Source organism: Haemaphysalis longicornis, unplaced genomic scaffold (genome assembly GCF_048455015.1).
Source record: "Haemaphysalis longicornis isolate Haplotype H1 unplaced genomic scaffold, Haemaphysalis longicornis Haplotype H1 scaffold_1, whole genome shotgun sequence".
NCBI lineage: Eukaryota > Metazoa > Arthropoda > Arachnida > Ixodida > Ixodidae > Haemaphysalis > Haemaphysalis longicornis.
The window spans coordinates 178,016,960-178,044,652 of NW_027526203.1; the positions used below are offsets into that span (position 1 = coordinate 178,016,960).

At 46.7% G+C, this 27,693-nt stretch overlaps 1 protein-coding gene and 1 non-coding gene across 2 annotated transcripts in view; both read left to right on the forward strand.

The window, feature by feature from the left end:
• LOC144139757 (RYamide receptor-like) overlaps window positions 1-27,693 on the forward strand; it is a 430,132-nt gene that overhangs the window by 75,244 nt on the left and 327,195 nt on the right. The window lies entirely within an intron of this gene.
• Trnaa-ggc (transfer RNA alanine (anticodon GGC)) lies at window positions 2,841-2,913 on the forward strand. Its single transcript has one exon. It is a non-coding gene; the product is annotated as a tRNA-Ala (tRNA).

A 27,693-nucleotide genomic window follows, 5' to 3' on the forward strand; every position in this document is an offset into this window, starting at 1 on the left:
TTACACCCTAAACACACCATGGACACAGCATGCGTCATTCTTTTGCTTTATCCAACTCAACCTATATAAATCCCTACATTCCGTTCCGGCCACGATGGACGTTGCTTCCGAAAAAAAAAGTATCCCAAACATCCCCAAACGTTCAATATTGCCGCCACACAACGCTGCCAACGAAGTCATTTGGGGTATATACCAAAGCTAGTAATCAGTTTGTTGCTCCCTGGAAGCATCAAGTGACCAGGTCGAACAGAACGAGAGGCGCCAATAAATACAGTTGCACAGTTTGTCTATCGGCAGCACATTTTTCGATGGGCGGAGTGCTCAAAAGGGTCTGGCAAGTCTTCCATCTGTTTTTATTGTTTTCTAGCATCATTGTTTCGAGTTCGCGTTAAAATCGTCCGGATTACCGCTTCGTCGTTGCAATATTTCTCGAATTGAACTAAACTTACCTTTTGTATTCATGTCCCGTAGAGGCGTGGATCAACCGTTGGGGAGTCCTCAATGCCAATAATTGAGTCATCGGAATCGTACACAACAATTTCGCTGGAAGTGTTAGCACTTGCACTAGAATACACTGCTGTCATGCAGAAAACAGATATTGAATATGCAGCGCCCATATGTAGCTTTATAATTGACGTGTGGTAATGTGGCTTTCCCCCAAAGAAGAGGCGACTCCCAAAGAAGGCCGAATCCCAAACAAGGACTTGCCTTGTAAACGCGATGCGAATTTGTCTTACGTTTGTCCTTTTTTTGTGTGTTGTACTGCTCATGTACCACTCCCCTCAGTAATGCCCCTGGGGCCATGAGGGTATCTTGAATAAATAAATAAATAAATAAATTTCCAAAAGTCATCCTTGCAGTGGTCTTCAGGCAGCTGGTCACATAAAGGGGATACAGGCAGGGCAAGGGCTTTCTCATTATCTGAATGTGGCTAGATCTTAACAGAGCCAGCCACAAGTAGTGACGGCAGATACGAACAGAGCCGCCATCTGTATGGATGTGGGGTGAGATCATCACCCAAATCCATAAAAAAACAAGGAACTTAATCACCAGCAGGCCTAAGCGGTAGCATGTTTAGTCAATTCCACTACGGCGATAAAGCAGAGGGTGTAAGGCCTACATACTGTCTATCAAGCCCGCGTTGTTCAAAGCCCAAGTAAAGACTGGTGTGGACTAGCGCCTTCGACGCCGCGTTGGTCGCAGGGGAAGACTCGGAGAAAAGAAAGGCGCCGGTCGGTACGACTACTCAATCAAGCACACTGTCGAGGCTGAAAAAGAAGGAAAATGAGGGGGAGGAGTTGCTATAGCAACACGGCTGGAAGCGGTGACTGGAGAATATGAAAGAGAGTACTGCATGCGTGATGCTTCCAGAACTACAAAAATATTTTTTTTTCGTTGCGGAATTTCATTGCCCCCTTTGGGCAGCTGAAACTTCAGAGAGGTTATTGAAAGGTCGTAGCGTGCATGCCTCGATCGCAAAGACGAGAGCGGAGGGGGAAGGGGGGGGGGAGGAGGCTGCATTTATTATCACCATGAATGATTTCTCCATCAACGGCCAGAACTCAGTTTCGAACCTTCACTCGCTAATAAACATAGCTCTAATTAGCGCCGGTAGACCACGCTTAGACTGAAATGAAAGGTTACGCAAACTAACTGCGCCACGATGGTCGGAAATTACAGTAGGGCTTTATTTGGCACTGAATGAGTTTTGTAGAGTGCCACGGCAATCACAGTTGGGGTAATTTTGAGCACCGTTAAACCTATTACACAGGGTCAACATGTCAGGCTTCTTCACCGGCCGCACTCTACGCTGCTAAATATCATTCAATTTGAATCTCATAGAACCCCATGCCGCCGCACCTAGAGATATATACAACTTTAGCCATGGTGGTTTATACATTAACACAAGATAATCCGCAGACTTTCACTCTGTCGTGCGTGGGACGCGCTAACCTCCTTTCCCTTGGCGGGAGTGAGGAAGTGCGTCTGATTGGCTGGGAGTATGGCGTGTTCCGGAGCGGAACTTGTGGGAGCGGGGGATTTCCGCTCGCCAGCTGCTGGCGAGGAGGTGCTGCCGACCTACAGCTGCGACTGAGGGTGGGGGCCAGGTGGGTGAGGAGGTAGTTCCTGCGTACGACGCCAACAGCAACATCGACAGCGACACGAGTCAGTCAACACAAGCCACGCTTGAACAAGATACGGCCGCCCTGGCAATGAAAATTAAGTGTCCACGGGATAGAAAACGATAGTATGCGCGCCCGTGCACGGTGAAATAATCAGGGCCCAGACACACAAATCTCGCCCATTATATATATATATATATATATATATATATATATATATATATATATATATATATATATATATATATATATATATACATATATATATAAGACAGAAATAAGAGTTGGCAGTCAAGAAAACCTCGGAAAGCAAAGGGGAGGATGTGGCGGGCATTTTTTCTCCAATTTCTTTCTTTCTAAATTCCTTATCTGTTTCAAAGACCTACCACATCCTCCCCTTTGGTTTCCGAGGTTTTCTTGACTGCCAACTCTTATTTCTGACTTATTTTCAACCAGCCCCTCATTTCCCATTCTGATTCGCTACACGCATAGCGAGGGCCTCTGTTCTGGCAGTCTTGTTGCCATAGGAAGCTTAAGAGGGTTCAACGCTGGTCGACCACTCTTGACATGTCGTAGACACTCGAGTCACGGCCCGGGGGTTAAAAAGAACGCCCCCTTCACCCCGAGTAGTCCGAGTGGCGCTGGCTACCACCCCCAAGCACAGGAAACAAAAATACGTTAACATAAATACCCCAGAAAGTGGAAGGGAAAATCGGCCCGCCGGTAGCGTAGTGGTTATCGCACCAGACCGGCATTCTGGAGGTCGTGGGTTCGGATCCCACCTGACGGGAATTTTTTCTCCACTTTCTTTCTTTCTTTCTTTCCAAATTCTTTATCTGTGTCAGTGACCTACCACGTCCTCCCCTTTGCTTTCCGAGGTTTTCTTGACTGCCAACTCTTATTTCTGTAGTCTTATATATATATATATATATATAGTCAGAGAACTTTGGGAGTTGTCGGCTACCGTGCTCGTTCGGCTTCCCGCAAAAACAGGCAAGATAACTAAGTAGTCGGATAATGAAAGAATGTTTGGGCGCGTGCTGCAATTTTCTGTGAGATTCTGTGTAGCTCACAATTTTCTCTGCCTCATACGTTCTATAAAACATGGAAATTTAACGCTTTCATCTTCAAAAATATATTATCCCCCGAAACAGCTGCTTACGTGATGCCTTCACTAGGCATCCATGGGTTCTTATACAAATACCTACATCGCCCTCACGGGCATTAGTCAAAGGGGGAGGGGAGCCAAATAGAGATACAAAAGTACAAATACAGTTGTCATACAAACAGGTTCCCTTCAGCCGTAACCATTTAGTTAAAAATTAAATTGTTAATGCTAGCCACTCGTGGCATCGTTGGACAAATCTTATATAAATCGAGACACAAATTTATCCTAACCTCACAAGCGTGTGGGCCTGGCTTCTCCTCAGCCATAAATGGGAAGGAAGGAGAAGACCGCAACAACGTAAAATTTATGGACATATGAAACCCGGGCTACATAAAGCAAGACATTTTGAAGAACCATCTTGTATTCGAGAACCGACGTCCAGGGTCGAGAAGAACATCTAATTTCAGCTACACCCCACTTCAGGAGTTATTGATTTCTTTCGAACATACATATTCACTTTCGTCGAACTCTTAATGCTGGAGTACAAAATAATTCTATTATTTTTTTGAGCTAAGCCGACGTCCATGGGTATCGGTAAGTGACAGTCATATCTACAAGGACGAAAGGCGGAACACATGAGGCCGCGATAAAACCGAAATTCTTGTTCTCTCTTTTGCCACGGCAACAAATATGTACACAAAACGATTACACGAAACACATGAGAAGTATGAAGCAACATTGTCAATGCAAAACAGTTTTATACATGCCGCCACGCCACATCACATCAGCGCGAGAGAAACGGCAAGGAATAGCTCTCACACAGGCATCTTGCTTTTTTGAAAGAGATATTATTAACGAGCATGCGTTACAAACATACATACATACATACATACGTACATACATACATACATACATACATACATACATACATACATACATACGTTCATTCATTCATACATACATACACACATACATACATACATACATACGTTCATTCATTCATACATACATACACACATACATACATACATACATACATACATACATACATACATACATACATACACACACATACATACATACATACATACATACATACACACATACATACATACATACATACATACATACACACACATACATACATACGGAGGCTACGTGCCAGGCCGTACTTGACGCGACTAAGTATAGGGTGGCAACCATTGCGCAGAATTGCGAGTATTTTTTCGTCGCATCACGAAATTCAAAAATAATACGCAATTGAATAATCTTTTAAAGGCGGGTGAGCTGCGTCGCAGGCAGCTTGATCTTCGAGGAATGTGCACAAGCTACGGCTGTAGCCTAGGTACGAGATCAATCTGCAGCAGAGGGACCAGTTCTTTGCAAGCTATTTTGTCCTGACTACGCCTAGCAATGCCCATGTTCGCTACATCATTTCGTTTGTTGATGAATTGCTTCACATTGATTTTTATTGTGAACTTCTATTCTTATTTGCAAATTAAAAAGCTGAACATTTTAGTCTACCCCACCCCAATAACTGATGCCAGTAGTATATTTGTGGGTTTGACGCTGAAGATGTTGAACGGCTTCTGCGCGTGACTCACATTCCGCAGAGTATCGCTCGCTTCAGCCTAAAGCAGCACATCGCCATTATAATGTTCAGAGAACTAATCATAACGGGTTGCTCGCATGACAGCAGCGGTAGAATCGTGGCACCAAACGCCACTATCGGGGCAACTGGCTGCTCGCTTTGTATAGGACACGATCGTCATTGGAAAAGGAATCGCAGATGGCAAGATTTATTGTTTCTGCAATAAACGCTTCGAGTGCTGCATTTTACCATCCGCGGTGGAGTGCGCGTTCCTGTTCTGCGCAACGAATCATGTAGGCAAATTATTCCAATATTAGAAAATACAGTGAAATGCAAACGGCCTGCAGCCTGCGCGAGGAACCTTTAGCCCTTCGTTTCTGCAGCTGCGGTGAACGATGGCCTTAAAGACCGCGTGCGCCCGATTTCCCTCGGGCCGTGCGACCAGAAATCACTTATGCCGATGTCACCGCCGCAGGCTCGCGCGATTCCCTCCGGGCGCAAGTGCGGTGCCTCTCTGGCAATCCGCCTTTGCCAGAGCAAAGGAGAGGGTCGTCGAGATTATTTTGCCCTCGGCTGACCTTCTATAGCGTTCATTGAGTTGATCCATTCTTTTTTTATCCTTTAGCAAGGCGTTCACGCCTCCTCCATGCCTGTGTTATTTCTCGCTATGCGGGTCGTCGTTCGTCTGCTTTTCTTCTAACCACGCCCTAACTTTGTTTTGACAGTCCTCCCTTGTCCAATCTCTCGCCTCTTCCTTTTCCTTTTCCTTAGAGGACAGGATAACTCGGGTTGCCAGTCTTCCGAAAAACGTCTTTTAGGCGAAAGGCTAATTGTTGCTTTTGTTTGGCGTTTGAGTTCCAGGTTTCCTCCGAAACTACTTGCCATCCTATAGCAATCTCAGCCATTCTCAGGCATCCATCATTTTGCTGCTCCAGTATCTCTCCCCCCCCCCCCCCCCAGCCCCCTTTAAAACTTTTCCGTTCAGCGAGAAGCGTTGTGCTGCTGTTCAGATGCCTGAGCGTTCCGTTAGAACTCAAAGTTATATGGATGATCATAGTTTTTTTTTTATTTAAACCTAAGTTTCGAAATCAAGAAGTTACAACTGCTTTCAGAGCTCGCTTACGGAATAAGTAGTGCTAAACAGTGCTTCTCAGGCCATATCTAGTAAGAAAACAGCGAAACTTAAAAGCGCCCTACAATACCGACTGCATTGTAATTACTAGCCCAGGAACACAACATTCTTAGACTAAACAAAGCATTCGTTATAAATTTGATTTGTCAATATTCAACGCATACTTCAACGCATATTCAACGCAAAAAGCCGCCTGCCGGTGGAGTCACGAATGATAAGCCGCGACATACTATTTTCATGAAATTTTCATTTGCGTTGTGACATCACGCGATGCAAAACACTGTGCCTGTTGTCATCGCGCAGACCATGAAAGCATTAATTGGCCCATTCTCCGAAAAACTCTGGTTGTTCTAGTCGAAGAAACACAAGAAAAAAAAATGGACGGAACAACAACCGCAGCAGCAACAACAATAACAACGACGGAAACATGGTGTAGCAGAAAATAAGCCCGTGCAAGTAACTCGCGCACAAAGAAATAGACGAAAACGAGGAAACCGGCGGCAACAGGATTCAGCTGTAAGAAAAAATAGTATCTCCACGTTTTTGCCATGAAATCACGTGAGCAGACTAAATTGGTCCGAGGAATTTTTAATGGTGTAGAGGTCACACCCTAGCAGTTTTTGTTCCATTCGTGGGAGTTCCAATGCAGTTATTATGAGGCGCTGCGCTCAATCTCCCCGATATCCTGTGTTAGCGAGTGCTCACCCCAGGATGTCTTCGCTTCGTGCTTGTGCTGCAAATAAAGGGGGACGCGGATATTAAACGGCTTGACGTTAGTCCTAACGTTACGCTTTATGGTGCAATGACGTAAAGTATACCGCAGCTTGGCGTACAGTCGCTCTGACATCGCTTGGCAGATCGTTAGGCTCAATGCTACAGCTAAGTAACGCTTAGCCTAACAATGCTGATGGCACATAGCCGCAATTGACCAACGCTAATCTTCAGATTTCAGCGCGAAAGCTCTATTACGCCACGTCTCGAAAGGTTATCTATCGCATGCAATGACCTTGAGCCAAAGGAGCGTAAATGTGTTCGGTGTGATGTCACGCCACGTGATCCACTTAGGAGAGGTCTCGCAGTTGTGCTCACTGAAAGTTTTGCCGCTGGTGTACGACGTGAGTAAATGAGGATTTAACGGTTGGTCCGCCAGCGCTTGGTCTCTAGGTCTTGCCTTGGATGGAGGCCGGCTGCGCAGTCTGTGTGCACGCTTCAGCGCCAGCGACAGTCTAATTCGATACATTCAGTAGATATACCTAGACGGCAGGCTGCGAAAAATCTGGGTCGTGCGGGACTTCCGCACTACCATCCATCATTTTTTTTAATCCCTTACGAACTGCTAAATGGGTTACAGACCCATTGAGTAGTGGAGTAGTGTGCACCCGCGGGGGGGGGGGGGGGTGTAATTTCCGACGCTTTCCACGGGATTTACCATGACATGCGATTCCCGAAATTCCCACATTGTTGCCATCATATCATTTGTAGCAGCTTTAATATTAGAAATATCACACGATGGTAACGTTGTCCACCCACTTTCACAGCATGTATTCGACCAAGCTCTTTTCCCGAGTCAAATAGTGTGCTGGACATCGCTATTTGCATATGTCTCCCATTTGATGGCTCTAGTCTGTCACTCATGAAAACTTGGTTGAAGCGGACACGCGGTCATTTGTTACAAATGTAGGGTGCTGTATCGCTTTTACCTTGTTTTTAGATCTCATAAGATCAAATAATATTTCAGCCACTTGCTCAAAATTATCCGGTCATTTTGTGGTACTTCATTATAAAACCGTAAAGCGCAGCAATGAAGACAAATGACGCAGGAGACAAGGACCGGCGCATAGTATTCGTTGCTGCGCTTCACGGTGTTATAATAGAGTAGCAAGGAACTCGTACCCATACGCTGTTTTGTGGTAAACAGGCTGCTCAGCTATGTCACGAGTTTCTGCTGGCGTTAAGAGGTCTTCGACGCCTCACAGATAGCAGTCGGTCCTGTTGAATGAGGCGATACCGCGCGAGATGTCGACTGTGAATTCTGTCATCAAGCAGAGATGTCGAATCCCCCATTTGGCGAGCGCGCTCTGCGTGAGCTGGAAAGCGAAGCCCCTCAGTCCTTCCCTCCAAAGGGGTGGCCCTGATGCTGACTAATGCAGGGTGAGTAACTCTGTCAACAGCCCGATGATTAGAGATTACTTTCGCATGAAATTGTATTAAACATTTGGGAGCCTGAAGAATTTAACATCTTGACAAATGTGGAGTGGGGACAAATTTTGCATTACCTTCTCCTTTGCTTCGAGGGACTTAACACCCTGAGGAGTTACAAGGTAGCACAGAAATCGGACGGGGCTGTTGTGGTGGCCTAGCCTGACCCATCACCTACCCTACAAGAGTACGCCTTCTCAAAGTGATGTTGCGGGTGCTTTGTAATCACGGGCACTGAGACATCCAGGTTTTTCTTGGCTAGACGAAACTCAACGCTGGACACCCGCCACAGTAGGGCCCAAGAGAAGCATTTCTTCGGCATAATAACTAACCAGTACTCTTTACACATGATTGAAGGTTATTCAAGTACTATTCGTGCTCGGCTGCCGTCTTGCTGGCAATTACTAAACCTTTGAAGTAGCAGAGCCATAGTTTGGACTACGAGGTTCCGTGTTAATAGTATGCTCAAATGTATGAGCACTGCTCTCAATCCCGAATGCCCTGAGAGTGTGCTTAGAGACTGGTGGGAGGGGAGATAGTTGTCTGCGCTATGTTTCAATGATTAGCAGGTGGGCCGCCGTCTATTTCTTCGGCCTAATAATTTTGCAGTACTCTAGACGGGCCGTGAAGCTCAGCCATGGTGTTACGTTGAAGCTGTGGTAATCACGGATCACATTTTTTGGTACCATGAGCACTGCGGATGCGCTGTCGCTAGATGAAGGTCAGGCGATTCCGAGCTCGGACTCATGCGGGAAATTACGTGGGAAACTCGGCATAGGGAAATGCACAAAGTGAGAATTTGGCATCCTTTAATGGTGTTGTTAAGAATGGCCGAATGCTTGATTAGGAACTCCTGTGGCTACGGCCCTGTATCGACAGAAAAATATGCGAGGATGCTCTCCTAGTATGAGGATGCGGACAATTGTGGAACTGGATTTAAGAGAGTAGAAAACGTATTCTCAAATATACGGGTGGCCGTGTCAAAGACGTAGTGGTAGTGGGCGTCGAAGGTAACACTCTCAGAATTTGCGTTGCGAGGATTGCCGGCTTGGTGATTGTGCAGGATTGGCGGCGTTGGCAAAATGGAGAACCATCCAACGTGGAATGCAAGCCGAGACGAAGCGTGACAGGCCTAAATGTTAGGATAATCGAGTTTCCGACGGTCAAGAATGGGGAGCTTATTTCTTTGAGTAAGGTGTATAGCGAAGAGTCCGGCAAGGCACTGACGTTGGCTCCAGAATTGAGCAAAGAGCGGCGACCTGCGATATTTTTAACCGAATAGAAAAAGCAGGTGCTGCTGTGGCTAGAGAAACTTTCCAGCGCAAGGGACCGATTTTATGGTTTCTTTCGTTCGGGACAGCTTTATTGGCGGCTGGCGCTGACAAAAATACATCGGCAGTAGAACGTCACTACAGCCAATCGGGCTGTACGTGGGTGGCAGGCGAGTGATGAGACTTTCGCGGATGGCAACGTAGAAAGTGGCGCCTATGGTATAGCCTCATCTCCGTTGGCACTACGCGGCTACCACGGCTAATAGTTGCAGGCAAAGGGCGTCAATATGGCTTTCGAGATGAGTCCGTTGGCAACCCTGGCCAAATGACCGTACCAGCAGCCCCGGCCATGGCAGATTCCCGGGTTACTTCGTCACTCCATCGTATAGTTTTACAATGTTTTACACATCCATATCCTTTTCCACATCCATATTGATTTTAGTAAAGCCTTCGACTGTCTAAACCATAACATTTTAGCTGAAAAGTTATCGCAATCAGGAATTCGTGGGAAGCGCCTAACACTTATGAAATCATATCTAGAAAACAGAGTGCAGTCAGTGTATATTTCTGGTGAACAGCCCATTTTTCTATCAATTTTAAATGGTGTTCCTCAAGGCAGCGTGCTAGGTCCCCTGCTTTTTAATTTACATATAAATGATATTACGCACATTGACTTAAATGCAACATTTGTAATATATGCCGATGACAGTACTATACTTCTTTCTGGTCCTGATAAGAATAGTCTAATGCTCAAATGTAACGCGGTTTTGGATAAATTATTTCATTTGTCAAGTTCAAATAGAATTAAGGTTAATCCGACGAAAACAAAAGCAGTTTTATTCCGAGCTAAAAACAGAAGAGTTGAACTGAAATATACACTCAAATAGGCCAATCATGATGTAGAATTAGTAAATGATCATACGACCCTCGGTGTAACGTTCCAATCCCAGCTTTGTTGGAATAAACATGTAGATACCACCTGTAAGAAACTTTCCTGTAGCCGGCGCGATAGCGCGCACGTGACGATTCTTCCCAGAAAAAGTTAAACTGAACATCTGCAATGCTTAATTTGTCTCGTATATAAATTGCTGCAGCTTAGTATGGACTACTACAACTAAACAAAACATCAATAAACTACTCATCTTACAAAAGAAAGCCGTTCGCCATATTGCAAACCTTGATTATTCGTGTTCCACTCGTACTTTCTTTCCACGTTACAACATAATCAAGGCAAATTACATGTACGACTTCCGAATTCTCCGCTCCTTCTACTTTTCTTCGCTACCAATAAAAAACTTTCTCATACATTCGGCATCACTCCAGGCCCAAACTCACCCTATAAATACCCGTAACACAGACAACTGGCACCAGCGAAAATTCCGCAATAACTACAAGTGGCAATCACTAGAGCACAACTTGCCATTAATGCTAAATAGATACGATTTTGCAGCTAATTTTTCTTTAGGACAGCTAAAAGTGTTTTTTGCCACCAAAGAGTAAACTGGAAACAGCCATGTATTGATTGATAAACATCACTCCTTGCAGTGCAATTGGTTTTGCTGATACCCATTTCTTTAGTTATTTCTCTTGTTTATACATTCCCCTCCCATTCCCATTTTCTTGATGCGTTTTTATAAATTTTATACATTTTTATACATTTTAATGTTTCATACTTCAGAGCGTTATGACGTTGCATATTTGCATTTTGTTTCAATTTGTGAAATTGCATTTTTTTTAAATTATGTACTGAAACTGTTACCTGCTGTGTATTACATTGTATGAAAATCAGTGTGTGTCCATATGTTTCATTTTGTTAGAATTTGTATAAAAGCTCCCCGCGTCATACTGACACTTTTGTGTAAGGGTTCATGGGCCCAGTCAAGCGGTTAAGTCTGCTTTTACCCCATGGACCTCTCCAGATGTATTTCTGGGAAATAAACCGATTGATTGATTGATTGATTAACGTTGCCGAGCACGAGGGCCATAGTCGACGGAAAGTGTTGGAGCAGCAACGCCCTTCACGCGACACTTCCCACGACAAAATCAGAGCTCTCCGTGGCCAGCATGCACATGTATTACTCCCGTGCCATCGCGTTCACCTCATACGCGTTTCGCACAAAGCTAATTCATATTCCCCATGTGGCAGAGGGCCGTAAGGCACTCGTGCTCTGGAGAACCGGGCTCCAATTCCGGAGGAAGTGTGTTTTAACTCTTTACCGCGGTGGCCATTTTGCTACCATTACAGTTGACGCCGTCGACGGCCACTTTTTGCCATGTAGAGCTGGAGATGTGCTGTTTTTTTACCCAGGCGGGTTTCTTGTAGCAATGAGGAATTGCGGAAGGCCATTTGTTTTTAAAGCTCATGTCCACCTTCATACCTGTTATCGCCCTCCCTTGGTCCCTTGGAGGCGAGTCATATAGTTATGAAACTTCTCCCAGCTACGTCTTCGTAGGCGCTAGAAAAGCAAAAAGCCACACAAGTTCTTTGTAGCTTTCTTGATAGACACCGGTGTACACATATTTATTAGGCTCCCTGATTTGTTGCTGTGGTCACGTGCGTGAATGGAGACACTTCAGTGGCACCGAGGGTGACGTGAAAGACCTCAACCGTGTAAAAGAAAACATAGCCTTCGGTTTAGTTTTCGGTCGCTCAGCGCTTACGCCATTAGAGAAGGCAGGAGATTTGCTGGATGCATGGACGTTTGAAGAAAGCCTGATAGACACATCCAGTTTCCTCATGGTGGAAGCATTGCTGGAAGCGCGCCGTTCTACAAGCAAGCACTGAGAAAAAATAGTTGGTGGTTTGAGAGGAATAAACACAGCGGATAGCAGAGGGCTCCGATTAGAGGCACGTGAATCTGTCGAAGAGCCTTCGCTAAACACCACGGTCGCACAGCAGAACGCTACCTTCGTGTTGGTAGGAAATGGTATTGGCCCGCACAATTTCAGGCATGAAAGTTTTCATATTTTCGTGCTACGGAATAACTTTGAAACTCTGCCACACACAAAAGCAGCGATGTAATAGTAGCATATTGTATCGTTACAATTATTTTTAATTGCTGGATAATTAGCAACAGATTCCTTAAACCAAACAAATGAAGCATTTACACACTTTCATTGTGTTTAAAGGACCTTGCAACACTTTTTCTAACTTTTTCGAAGCCCTAAATGCTCGCAGAAAGTAGTCAACCGACATACCCAGCACTTAAAATTGGGGGTCACAAGGTACCCCAGCCCAAAATTACTGCTCTATGCTCCTCAGATAACTTGAAACCTTGCTCAAAAGTTTTTTCTTTCTTTCCCGGTCTTGGCGCCCTTCGACGGCTGCAATTGCGTCATTATAGCGGGATAGCAGCGATTGGCCGGCTTTCTTTCAGTGGCAGGAATGAACGCATTGAATAACCGCTTCAAAATTTTTTTTCCGCACTAGTGGTGGAAGGCTGGAGAAATAGCGGAGCGGGGGGTCGACCTATCTTCTTCCAGTTTTGCTAGGTTTTGCTAGACTTTGTTATGTTTTGTTAGGTTTTGCGATGTTCTTTCCAGGCTAGGCTAAGTATTGAGAGGTGAGGCCAAGTTCAGTCGGATTTTACAAGGCCGTTCCGGTAGGTCCCCCACCCCCACAGCGGATCCAAGGCGGGAAGAAGCTAGGTCGACCCCCAGCTCCGCTGTTTTTAGAGCCTTACACCAAGTGCAAGTTGCGGCAATTTTTTGCGTTTTAGTAGACCAAAAAAGACTACAACCTTTAAAATGGTATAGTTATCGGTGCGCATACGCATATTCCCTTTGTGCTCCCACTCGAGCAAACGCAAAAGCCGGCTTTACTGTGATAATACCGGATCTGCGGTGACGCACCCTTTATAGGCGGCGCCATTGTTTTATTGGCTTTTTTACTAATGCCACCGCACCAAGCTGAAGCTTAAACAGCTCCTCTGTAGAAAGTGACCACAAAAGCAAATCAGAAGTAAAAGGCGTATCTTGTGCGACGAGTAAATCACGCAGTGCCGCTCCGTGATGGTGATTACTATAGCTTTCGCAGTCCTTTCAGACGCGAAGGGGAGACTGAAAGTGTTCATCAGAAGTGTTGCAGAGTCAGTTTAAATGCAATTATGTAACCTATTTGCATGAGGTCCTGCAATTTGTCTTAATTGGGTACGCTGCTTTCTCAGTCCACATCACCGTACTGACGGCCATATGATGTCCTTTCACCACAGACAAAGAAACTCGTTGGTTCCGGAGTTGTAGTCCTTCCTTATCTGAAAGTTTTATTAGCATCCAGAAGACGGTTCCAAAAAAAGCAGTTTTTCTTTGCCTCTTTTATGTTTATGCTCCACCTAAGGCAATACGTTCACGTACATCCACGCAGCAATACAGAAAACGGGTACTAGTTATATGATCAAAAGACAGTAGGCCTATATTTCGTCAAGACACCAACATGCATATTTCAGACGTAGCCGAATGACGTGCTCAGTCCCAACAGCGTGCCAATTCTTTCAGACTATATACATGTGAGGAGCTGGCGCGAGTAACGTATGGCCTTTTGCCGTTAAGGAACGAACTAACACCCAAGACAACTTGCTTGTTCCTTCAACCTGTCTGGGGCCAGTGCTTAAGCATGTGTAAATGGGATATCCCTCGGTGACTCGTACGGTGTGTCGTTAGAGTTAGGAGAAATGAAGGAGATCCAAGAGCCGAAGAGCCATGGACTGCACTTCGTATTTAGATTCCGGGCGGAAATTAAAAAGCAGGGAGCTTGTCATAAGATATGCATTACATGGTTGCCAATTTCCGGTCGTCTCTACTAGTGTGCGTGGGTTCGCGTGCTGCGAGTTGACCGACGTTCTTCACGTCACTGGTATTCCGAAGGAAACAGTACATACAGCGAGATCGGGACACTAACGAGGAACTAGCTGTTCTTATTCCGCAGGAATCGCATTACAACAGCGCGGTCTCGGTTCAGTGCCTTTTCACACCAACTATAATATCCCTATGTCCACGAAGCATCATGTAGACAAGGACAAAGGTCAAACTGTGGAGCATGGCGTAATTTTGCGTGTTTTCAACGCCGAACAGCTTGAGTTCGTGTAAAAGACACAAAGGCGGATATTTCGAGTGCACTGGGGGTACCTTGCGACCCCAAAAAACAATTGCCAACATTAAAACCAATTTACTTCGCTGTCTTTCACTGTCACCTAACATACTGCATTGCAACTTGTGGCAGCACATATTTATTGTATCTTTTCCCAGTTATAAAATTAGAAAAACGAGCACTCCGCATTATAACCTTTTCAAAATGTACCTACCACATAGTCCCTTAATTCAGTAAACTAGAAATAATGCCTTATTTGGTCACCCGAGATTGCAAAATAGTATTCGTCACTCATAATATTTTGTCAGGAAACAGGCCTTTGCCATCAAATATTTTCATGAAATCAGGTCGAGTAACACGAAGTCACGCAAACATCAATTTTAGCATACCACTTTTACATAACGTGTGTTGCAGACGTACAATACAGTATCTTGGTACTTAGATATGGAACGCTATTTCTGTTGACGTTAAAGAAAGCCGCAATTTTTCCCGAGTGTTGAAAAACACTATCAAAGGTAATAACTTCGAATCGCTAGCTTGACCTGCATTACCTATGTTTACCACCTGTAAAATCTGTATGTGTCTTTTTAAATGCTTAGTCCTGGACAAAATATGTGCTACATTCAGTTGCGAGAGTAGACTTGTCGTTGCTTCTCTTTCGCGTGAGCATATATATGTATATGTATGAGTATGTGCGCTTATATATATGCGCATGTATGATTGTATATGTGCTATGTTTAAGTACATTGATGTATGTGGGTGTGTTCCGGTTCTGACGACCGTTTTCTTTTGTTGTCCGTATTGAAATAGTTTATAGGCTGAGTTGCTATAATATTATGTATTTATTGCGTGGGCCCACCACTAGCAAGGTTGCTATGGGCCAAGATGATGTGTTGCAAATCAAAACGTATTCCATTCTTGGTAAATAAAGTTGAAGTTGAACGTTAGGAGCAAAATTTAGATTGCATCCGCTATACTTACGAATGAATGCAGTGCGTCATAGCAACCAAGAAGAAAGCATGGCAGAGCACAATTGGCACTGACAGAGCTCTACTTATGGTCTTCCCATGCAACTGCACTCTATTTTGTGGAATCTACCACCTCTTTTTACGTTTCATAGCTAAGATGCGCTAAACGCTGCTTTAAGGAGTTTTTATGCTGCATGGTACACAATCGAGAAAATTAGTCCGCAAAGAATTTTAAGGGCAAGCTGTCATCTACAACAGGGGTCCGCAACCTGCTGCCCGCGGGGTTGTTTTATGTGGCCCCAGCACGTCATCCTAACCCTCCCTCCTTCCCGTGACCCGCCAGGTTTGAACTCAAATGGGGTGCGATGGGAGACAAGAACACAGAATTGATCGTTTCCAGTTGGCATTGTCCAACATAATCCCCACTTAGCCACATCATTGTCAATTGTGAAATATTATTGTCGATTCGCTAATTTTTTCTCTTTGTTTGCAAAGCCTCCCCCCCCCTCTCCCGATTAGCAGTCCGGCACTCCGCCGTGTGAGCTTCATGCAACTCGGCACTCCACCTCAAAAGGTTGCCGGCCCCTGGTCTACAAGTAGTCCTCACGTGTGTTTAACCAGAGATAATCATATGTGCGTTAAGCCACAGAGTAGTAGTAGTAGTAGTATGAAACTTTAATGAGCCTTGTAAAGTAGGAGTGGTTCCCTACTCCGGGAATCCAAGTGACGACCGGGCGACCGACGCCTTAGATGCCAGTAGTTTCTGGACGTCCAGGTGGTCGCTGGTGATCAGGTTCTCCCACAGCTCATGGAGGGGGAGGAGGGAAGGAAAGGGTGGGAGGTCAGGGTTATGCGTACACTCTAATAAACTGTGGACGAGTGTACCAGGCTTAGAGCAAAAAGTGCATTGGGCGGGAAATTGAGTGGGAAGCATGTCGTGTAAGCGAATTGGATGGACGAAGGTATTCGTTTGGATGCGACGAAGAGTCGTTTCTTCTGATTTGAACAGCTTGGAGTGAGGTTGAACATTTGGAAAGCTGCAGACGTAATGTCAACACTTAGATAGAAAAGCTTTCTCGCGGAGTCCCTAGATTACACTAGTAGCGCGAACAAAATAGAAAGGTGGTGCAGCTACTATTTGGCCTCACAGATTTTGACGGCTAAGGCAGAAAATATGGGCACACTGTTATAAAACGGGGTGAGGGGACGGGGTGAAGATCAAATAGTTACATGATGTATGCACAAGGTGTGCATACAGCCCTGAAGGTACTTAGCGTGCGACGATTGCCTATTTTCTGAACCGCCGGTCTTTTTCGTCTCTACTATAATTGCCTCAGAACTCCCGGTGGCTAAGGCGCCGTCACGGCGTTATATACCCAAGTAATGGCGGCTGGTCTTAAAGAGTCGTACCAACCGAACCAATTGAAGTGGATAACCGTGTTTTGAATATGGCTGTTGAGGGTAGGGGCGGAGATATTATCGATTTAAGGTCGATCACATGACGCGCTAGCAGATATGATCCCGCGTATCGCGGCAGTAGCTTCCATAGCGGCCCGACGTGGCGTGACAGCATAGAGAGCAGATCTAAGGAAACGGACGTGGGCTGCATTTATTTATGTCAGTAGTGTTACATTGATGAAGGTGTCCCCGAACCGGGCTCCGTCGCCTCCGTCATGTAGTGGTAGCGCGGTGTACGAGCGCTGAGCAAAAGCAGCTGCCTTGGTGTTGGCGACAAAAGGCCGCAGGCAAAACTTCACTTCTTTACTACATGGCAAGAGATGAACAGCTACGACACCGGAACGCCACCCTTCCGGTGAGCTTACATCATGACTCGAACACAGCAGCAGCAGGATGCGATCCTGTCAATCGCGTGAATCGCGCTCCTAGGAAACGCGTATTTATAACCCGAAGCGCTGACGGTCAAACAGCTCTCCTAGTGCTTTGCACACGGACCGAACACAGTACAGAAACAAACGAACCCTCTTTCCTGGCATATTGAAAGCCGGCGGTAGCGGCGCACGTTGAGTCTGAGAGAGGGAGAAGAAGATATCTCGGCGAGCAGCGTCCGCCCGCAGATGCAAGTCTCTACACACAGAACAGTTTGTTTGTATTTTGCAACTGCCGCGGCTTGAGCCACCGCCAGCGGGGCGCCCGTGCGGCGGAAACACTCCGGCCTGTCATAGCATGTTCTAGGAAGGCGGGCTTTCCCGCAAAACACAGGGTGCTTTCCTTCACTACAGAAAACTTTCAGCACGCGCGCACAAGGTAGCGGCGTGCGGAATGGTAGTAGTAGCCATACTCGTATTTGTGGTAGAACAGTGAAGCCACAATTCTTTCACGGGTGACCGTGTAGGTATGGACAGCGCGGTCAATGGTGTCGTAGGCCTATGTAGTTGTCAGTTCTTGCGTGGAGACTTGTGGCAGGGTGGCACCGACGACGAGGTTCTGGTTTGTTTTTCCCGCCGCTAATTTGGCTTGACCTTTGGGTACGCGTCCACCTCCGTATAGAAAGTGGTCGGTTCAAAGCTTTGGCTCTAGCTTCTCGTCTTCCGGAAACGTGGGCGGCTTGCATGTTTTCGGGCAGTGGACAACTTGTGACGTGCTTTCGGTGTCTTACACCACTTCACTTTCAATGCGAACGGTGAAACGGCGCATTGAGTCAGAACATCACCGACCGGCGTCCGTAACAAAAAATAACTCACGTGCGTAGGTCAGAATGCAAGAACAGGCACTGCTCTCGTCTCGTTCTGTGGCAGGGATGCCAAGAGCCCACTCTCGGATCGTTCGTACGGCGTCTACCCGTTATACTGGACGGGTTGGAGAAAAGTGGATGAGAGAATTCCTAGAACTCGGTCGCTCGCTTTTCGCGCCATCTTGCATGTTATGTAAAGGGAGGGTAAAGGTTAACCTATGGGAATCCGGTAACCTTTACAGCTCGCCGCCCTGCACGTGTACGTGCCTCCTGCCCCAGCGCAGCGGTCGCTTCAAGGGCACTTTTGCTCATTCCCGGCCTCCTTCCTTCCGCTTAAAGGTCGGCCGCTGTTCCCTATCCGAAGTGCTCGTATGCTCCGAAGGGGCAGGAACTTCTTTCCACCATGTTCTTGCTCTTATAACCCGCGCGTGTCTGTAGCAACGTCCAGTCGTCAAAACAGCAATATTGATTCATTTCCCGCCTGAGGGCACAACTTCACAAGCATCCGAAATCTGTGAACGTGCCTTTGGGTGGACTACGTTGCTGGAATGAAACAAAAATATTGGCTTTACTCTTCTCCTCAGAAGCTCATGAATATCAGCATCGTAGGTGAGAACTACGTACTTCAATTTTCATCTTGGTGCATTTCGCAGCATCTATCAAAACTTTTGCCTCATGTCACTGCTGCTAGAGTGATATTTGCCTACTTCCACTTCGTGCGGGAATAGCGGGCCAGGGGAGTTCATTGAATGCGCCGAATTCTATCCCTCTGAAGGTGAATGTACAGATACACAGCGAGCCCCAATACCAGCTTCTGCAAGCCTCCCTCCTGGCGACTATACTAAGATATCAACAACACCATGTATATATCTACCGAGAGCGAACTAGCACAAAACTATTTTCCTATTGCGGGTGGTCAACAGGCGATAGTGTAGTCACACCACCGAAATAATCAATGCTGAATTTTATCGCTAGTTGTGTGTCGCTATATTGAACGGGTTTTTGTATTCCCCAAAGGGCTCACGTTATGGGTTCTTTCTCAGCAGTGATTTGTACACACCACACGGATCACGGATGGCATGCGCTCACTGCGGAGTAAAATACTGCGGTATAAGTTGCTCGAAACAGAATAGTTGACCCGGCAGGATTAGAGGTATTAACTGATTGTTCAATGCAACGCGCAAATAAATGATGACACAGTGCTGGCCACGTCCTTCAGCCATATCTCGATGTGGCTAAACCGGCCCAATACGTTTTGCGTTTTTTTAAGAACCTGTCTACGACAATGACAAATATGTTTCGTGCGCCTATATTTCAGGGGTTGTAGCGGTAGCATTTATGATGTCCTCTCTGTAGCAGAAATGAGGTGACTTGCAAAAAGGGGAAAGGCGTGCGAAATGTTTGAAACTTCTCCTCTCATGGAGACAAAAACAGATTTATGCAACCTTTGCCGTATATTTCATCACGCGAGAACGAAATGTCCGTTTCGTGGCGAAAAGTGACATTTGTGGGATTTCAATTAGAACGATTTCTTTTGTATACCTGACCGAGAAACGTGGAGTACCGGGCACCTCCGCAGAACCTTTTATTTGGTTTTCCGATAAACAGAATCCCTGGCGTTTCAGCCATTTTCTGTCCTCTCGAATAAACGTGTCCTTTTTTCAATCACATTATGAGACGGTACCGTGATTTTAGAGACGGGACGAGCACACGAGGATAATGCACCCGCTTAAAAGTAAAATAAAATAACAGTTAAATGCTCGATTGCTTCACCTCGTCTCAGCAAACTGCGTCCGCTTTGAACACAACAACGGAACAGGATTGTGCCCCGAACGTGAGAATTGGTGCTTACACGTTGATCCAGCAAGCAGTTTTTAGGTGCGAAGTACCTTAGGACCGCACAGTGTCTGTCAGCGTCCGTGCGCATAGCATTTGCAATTGTAAAAAATCACCCAGGCACCGGCAGGATTCGAGCCTGTGTCTGGTAGACCAGACAAAGTTAGTGTCAGTCGTCTTATTCATTGGGCTACGACCGTGAGTTGGCACCCGAGAGTAAACGGCTTACTCGCTCGCCTGTAACGGTGCGGAGTACCTTAGGACCTCCCAATGTCCGTCCGCGCCCATCCGTGCGCACACCACTATCAAGCGAAAATCAAGCGAAATTTGATTTGAGCCGTGAGTTGCAGTTTCATTTAGGGAATATTCAAGGTGCAACTCACGGCTCAAATCTAATGACGGTCGGATGTCGCTCGGATGTCACTCGGAGCGCAACTTGGATGTCATTTCGTGTCCCCTTACTCCGCACCCTCGCCATCATCCACGGAGTGGAGATGCTGCCATTATTTTAGGCGAAGTTTACCTTCGCAAACACTGCAGGTTTTATAGTGTCAGTTTGTTCGATTTCGTTTTAGATGCGACGCTGAGAGGAGCATCTCTTGCCGGCGGCCCTGTCCTGCGTGCGTCGGCGTCCGCGTCCGCACAGCTGCGTCTCTCCTCCGCTCAGCCCCTCTGCTCTCTCCGATAGCGAACACTCTCTCTCTCAACATCTGCGGGTGCGTGGCGCAGCGCACTCTCACTCCGCCGGTGGGCGGCGCTGCGCGAGGCGCTGCTCGCTGTGCGCATGTGCAGTACTCTCTCTCCCGCGATCTCCTCTCCTTCGGGTGCGCTGCGCACATACGCGGAGTGCCGCGCTCCGGCCGGTCTCTCAGTCGACGGTCGTCCGCGCTAAGCTTGTTCTCTCTCTCTCTCTCTCTCTCTCTCGCATTACCCGACGATTGCTCACGCAATTCGAGTAATCGACCCAACGGAAACGCACAATGGAACCCCCTTCAGCGTCGCATCACACCAGGGTTCCCGCGAGGGGAGGTGGGCGTAATTTTTTCATATTGCCTTTTAAGGCCAAATTCACCTCACGGAAGCCGAGCCGCTCAAATATTTTCTGCCCCAACAATAACCATACGGTCTGCTAATGCACCAGCACACTAGCCATCCCCCTTCCACACATCTTATCCCATATCAGTGGGAAAGCCTGCCGACCAGCCCGAGCCCTGAAGACTAGAGGACCCTGGTCGCCAGGGTGCGTCTGGCAGCTAGAGCGCAAGGATTCCTGGAATAAGGAGTCCTCACACTGGCGAGCCGCAAAAACAACTTCCAGTTTGCATAATAAATTTTTAAATCTCTTCCTCTCTGTATGCTTAGTCCTAGGGCTATCTTGTAGGCTCGGTGGATTAGGTAATCTAACTAGGAGTGTTCTTGGCGTGACGACTTGGCCACCACGACAGACACGCTACACCCATTACCAGCCGCCTGCCCCGATATCTTATCGCACTACCGGCACACCCGCCGAGCCGAGAATACCCTCCTTCTCACCCTACACTCAACAAGGAAGAATCCCGCCTCTGGCGACGTCTCCAAGCAAATACATACTACAACGGCGTCATCTTGTCCAACATTCCCCCAGCCGTTTTACTTACAACTGCCCTGATTGCTACTCTTCAGCCAAAACCTCGTATTCTTCTGCCCACACCACCCATTCCTACTCCCCTTCCTACTCCCGAGCAGAGGGAATGTGCGCTGAATAGCTTGGGCCTGCAGGACCAGCAAAATCTGATACAGTGGGCCACCCGAGCAGCGAAAGCACGCGGCTACCTGCACTTAGGCGGCCACGCATCTGCTCCAAATTTAGAAAATAAACGCTTGTTACTTCTCGTCGTTTCGTCGGCTTACATTCTGTGAAGGTTAAAACCTAGCGATCATCAAAGACTTCTTCACTGCTGCATTGTGTTTGAGTCTATTTCTTCTTGTTTTATCATCTTTTGAGGCTATTTATTCTTAGAGGAAGGCTGGCAGCACTTGACGCTGCAGTTTTCTCACTGCCACGGCTCTCGTCCGCGAGCACCCGTCCTACGCACGAGCTGTGACGCGCACCTGTAAGACGCACGCATCTGTTCCGTTCTGGCAGGGTGTTGGCTTTGCTCTGTGGTTATAGCACTTGGCTGCTCTTCCAAGACCGGGGTTCAGATCCTACAGGAACCAAATTTTTATTCTACTTTTACAGCGTCGGACATTCTGGTAACATTCGTGCTTTCGCCGATGGTTACGGTGGTCATTTTTCATGTTTCATGATACAGCTAACGATTTCGCCTTACTAACTGAAAGAGAGAGCGTGAGAGAAATTTTAGTCGAAGGTAAAACACAGGACGGTCGATCTGATGAGATCAGCTCTGGCCAGCTATTCTCTGAGTGGAAAAAAGGAAGTAGAGGAAAGGGCGCAGATAGAGGATTGTATAAGGATGAAGAGGGGACAAACGGAAGAATCGCTATATACAAAACATGCCTGTACTTGCACCGTTCATGGCTAACAGTTCAACAAAACGGACCTAAGTAAAGTTTTGATGCCAGGCTACTGCTTCATAGAGATGTCATCACTGCTTTGAATGCCTTGTGCGCACGCGGGGCGACTGACCATAAAAATAAGAGACTGGCACATGTAGAAAGAGGAGAGTGCCCCTGATGGGAAGGCCGAGCTGCGGTGCTGTTCGCCTTGTTCAAATGTGCGACAAACGAAGAAAACAGGTGGGGTATGACCTTCTGCAAGAGCCACGCTGCTAGCATCTCATTCTCCCGATAATTTGGCCCACAACAAATCCGCCGTTAGCTGTTGGAAACCATTGAGCTGTTTTAGCCGCTATAGCTGCGGTCGAGTTCAGTCGCTTGAGTCTTTTTTACTCGTCCTCAATCGCTGGTCTCAGGATGCGTCGATGCAAGGGGAGCCTCCTGGAAAGAAACGTATACGTCATATGATACACACTCGCGTTATCAAACGAGGCAAGCGATCATCCATGGCGAGTATTGTTGCGAGATGGTGTAAATATATGCTTCAAAATTCCTCGGAACCCCCCCCCCCCCCTCCCTCCCCCGAGGCATCTCTCGTACTTTCATTCTTTGACGCCTGCGGGTAACCTGGCGGCCTTTTTCCCGGCGCGGATCCACTCTTCGGCCCCCACACTAGTGGCTGTGATCGTTTGCAATATTGATTTCCATTTTAGGCCTTTCTCCTATTGGTTCGCGACGTCGAACACGAAATAGCGACCTCGCCTTTCCTTTCAATCATCCGTTCCACTTTCTCTCCTTTGGACTTTATCCTGTGCGTTCTTCTCTTAAACGCCCATGCAGTGAACTTCCTTTGCGCTGGAACATTGTAAAAATCTCCCCAATGTAAGCCGTATCCAGTTGCAGTACTGCCTTGTAAAAGGCATGGCTAGTTTCCTACAAAAAATCTCCTGTGTGAGCGGGCTGCGTCCCTCCCGCCCCGGCATTGTTGCGAAACCGTCCCGCCCCATGCGCTCCGGAAAGCGTAATGGAGCACTGCGCGAGGGAGAGACGAAGAGAGGGACACGAGGACAGAGATAGCCAGAGAAAGGCAGGGAGCTCCCAGTGCGTTTCGCTACATATTTTCTTCGAAGCCTCCCAGATTTCCTTCTAATGACTGCGCCGAGGCTTCGCCGACGGCCCTGATTACCGTTGAGCAAGCCTTGGCTGGCGTCGACCGAACGGCCACCGCATTCACTTTTTTCCGCCCGCCACCCTCCAATCGCGCCCAGAGCGGACATGCCAGCGTGTACGGACGGCCAAGCAACAAAGTGCCTCCAGCAGCACCGCTATTCAGAGCCGAAAGAGGGGCTTCATTTTGTCCCCGGGGCTCGCCCCTTGAGTTAAGCGACGCTGTCTCCAGCCATCTCAGCCATCCCATGGGAAGTAGGGGGAGGGAGTGCTCAAGACAGAATCGAAATTCAGGCTAGCGGCTCCGCGGAGGCGCTTGGTGCAAATATGCGGAAGCGCCTTCGAAAGTCTCAGTTTGCCCGAAAGGTCCGTTTTCCGAACACGTGGACTTTTTTGTTTACTGAGTAACCGCGGAACTACATCATGCCATTGGTCTTTCGTATAGTAAATTAGAATGACCGAAAACTAGATATTTCAGCCTATCTTTTGCTATGTTTCTATGTGTTAATGCTTCAATTATTCTGTGGGACTTATAGACTGAAAGCATTACTAAATAGTGCAGTGAATATTGAAAACACCGGGAAAGTGGGGCGATCGGCTGGTACTCTGTTCGCGGGATGCTTGCTTCCTTGGGGTGCTGCAAGCCCTTCGCTAGATGATTTGCTGTTCGTCTGGGGAATATTGTCTCGGAAGTCCCAAAGCCAAGAAGGGTGCATACGTTAATCCGCAACGCTGAAACACAAAGCGCTCAGGTATGGGAAGGCCACGCACATGTTACTGTCAAGGAAGAAAAGAAAAAAAAACGATAAAAATGTTTGCTTATCAACTTATCCAGGCGTATATGGTTTGCAAATATGGCGCAGGTGGCTGTTAAAGCTGCTTTTAAAAATTAAAAAATGGGGAGCACTTTGCATTAGTTACCACCACCCCAAGCCGCTTTTCGTAGTTCGATACTTGAGATGAAGAAGTCTGAAACTGTATCAAAGCCCTCAGCAAGGAGCCTACGGTCAAACACATAAATTGACGCTTCCGGAACCCCCCCCCCCCCCCCCCGAATGATTCATCTGGCAAAATTTCTAGGTATACACTGCTTTAAATTTCCAGAAGAACGGCACCGCCGCCTTCTCAGTAGGTTTCCGACGTATAACTCTCTGGTAAGAGAAAATGCAAGACCGGATAGGCACCAATTCTCGGTTTGTAGGCTATTTCATATAAAAAACTCAGACAAAGCCTAAGAGATCCCTCCAATATTTTTTGGAGAAATAACAGGCATATTGTGGTTCACTTTTGTAAACAGATTTCGCAACGAGTCATCGATTACCTCTCTCGAATCAAATCTGGCGGGTCTGTAGAGAATCTTATGTGTATACTAGTTCTCCGTTACCCCCAGAGCAACACTGAGTCCGATAAAAACAAACGCGATGAAAGCAAACGTCGACCGCGTTTAAGATTGTCTTTGTTCCTATGGATGAATGTGGACAGGTAATGTGACAAGAAGCCGGTTAGCCCCTTTGACAGCAGCTTCGGTGTTTTCAATCCCACTCCCTGAAAAAATAAGTAGGTGTCTTTAGTTTTCACTGCGGAGAATCGTTTTGCTATTAATCTGGGGTTTTCGGGGGTTCGACATTTCGTCCGCGTTTTTCATGCCGCAGGGGTTTTTCGCGCAGCCAAAATCTTAAGACCCATTTATGAGCTTTGCATTACAGCGAGATTGAAGACAAATTATATAGTACCACCACTGGCAGGGGTGTCATACAATGTCATCATTGTTTTGCGCCCTTCTACCCTTGGGCGATTTGAAGTAAAGCACAAGTATTATAAACAAGATTTGAAGCGTTCTTTCAGTTTAGATTCACATCTGACAGGTTTTTGTATAAAAAAATGAGCAAATTTGCGATTTAATATCGCTTCAAGGAGAGGCGTGACAAAGAATCGCAAGAATAGAAAAAATAGAATAGAATCGCAAAAAATAGAAAGTTTTCCGCAATGACGCCAGCGGCAAACCACAGAATAAAGGGAAATAAGAATGAAAACGCGATTTGTGGCGCTCCCGGATTGCGAGGTGCGCGTCCAATTGCGTTCGGCTGGCCTCAACCACGCACATCTTTTCGACTCCGCCAGGTCACGTTCAGTTGGAGCGATGCAGCGCAGAAAACAGGAGCATCCTGCAAAGAAAGCGCGATGAGGAAGATTCCACTATGAATGCTGTGCACTGTCTGAAAGTTCTCGAAAACGAAATTTTCACTCCACTTCTTCTTTTTTCTATTGAATGACTGCATTTATACACAGCAAGCATAACTTCTTTCTAACCTAGAAAGCATAGTAAAATTTTCACTAACACGTGACGGAAAATATAACCCTTCCTCACCAGAAGTCCAGCGTTGACGAAGCCACCAAGGGCCAAGACGAATCAGAGACGGCTTTTTACGCCAACACTCTAAAAGCATTGCCATTGGTTTGCTTAGTCGCAGCAGTAGCGCGGACGACAAATCGTTATGTCGAAGATACCAAACTTGACGAACAACAACGCCCCCCCCCCCCCCCCCCCCCCGCAATTTGACCGAAAATATCCCCATCTCCAGTAAGGCATCACCACATAGAAAAAAGGAACGCTCTAATGCAAAACGTCACGATTGGATTGCATACGTCACACCACAAACACAAGGTTTCGAGTCAATACGTACACTAGACGTGGTTATTGCTCCTCTTTGTTCTCGTTGACGCGGGGATCGGTCATTCAATCGATGGCGGTGAGTCCGATCAAGAGGTATTTTTAGCATGTTCGTGTAAGGGGTGAAGGCATCGAACTATGGCAGTCCGTCATCCGTGCACCTGCAAGAGTTTGAAACCTGCATTTATATCCGCAAATGGGCCTTCACCTATATCCTTAGTGTAGGGTGGAAACCTGTATTTTGCAACCATTTCAGATTTCACAAATAGTTGCCTTCACCGGGAGGCGTCGAGGTTATTGTTTTCGTTCCAAGGGACAATGCAATTTGTAACTTTAAAGAGATACTGAAATAAAATTTCGCGGTCCCTCCATTTTCGGTCCCACGAAAGGTAGAGCAACAGTTGTGAAAAATGCAGCCTTTTTTGCGTGGCATCCAAGGAAACCCTACTTTTTTAACTTTCCTTTTCTCTATTCTCTTGTAGTAGCTCAGCCAGTGGAAAACGTCGTAAGCTCCATGGGTGACGTAATCGTTTCCCTCACTTTCACTGATCTCCGAGTTTCCGCCGTCAGTTTACTTAGGTGGGTTTTATCTCTTGGCGCTGAGCGCAGCAGCGGACGGGCCGCCTAAACCCAGTTGAAATGGTGTTTTTCTTCGCCATTGAAGGAAGGAAATAAAGTCTACTGTTGCCAAAGCACTCTTAGTACGGCGAATCTTCTTAAGCAGCTTTGCAGAAGGCTTTGTCCAATGAAGACATCTTAGAGCCCAGCAGAGCTTCACCGCCAAAGTTGGCAGAAACAGAGGTCAGCCTTAGCAAAAACGTTTGCTGGACCGAAATGAAACACAGGGGCATCTGTTGGTGCACACTGTTCAGGAAGACTTGCTACTTTAATGCCTTTGAGCGGGAAATTCATCTCCTTACGACACTTCAGGTACAAAGATGCCCACACATGAAGACGGTGGGCTAAGGCGGCTGCTCTGAGAGCTTGACAAAGTTACGCGACAGCAGGATCAGAGACGTGTTCTATAGTGCGCGCGTGTGTGACGGTGGAGGGAAGCTATTCGCTAACGTAAGTACTTGATCCGTGTGTGTGACGACTAAACAGTAGTATCCTGAGTCGAAACTACCGAATAAAGACAAGCTGGTGTTGGAGCAGCGGATGTATTTTAAAATATACTGCCCCTGTTTCTTTCCTAGTCTTACACAGTCGTGCCTTGTTATGTGTTTGCGTCTGACAACCATACAAATGATTCATAGCTTTTACTGGCAATAGTAAAGTACTAGGGTAAAACGCGAGCAATAACTAAGAAGCGTGGCACAAAAAGGAAACAACGGGCACCTTCGACTCTAC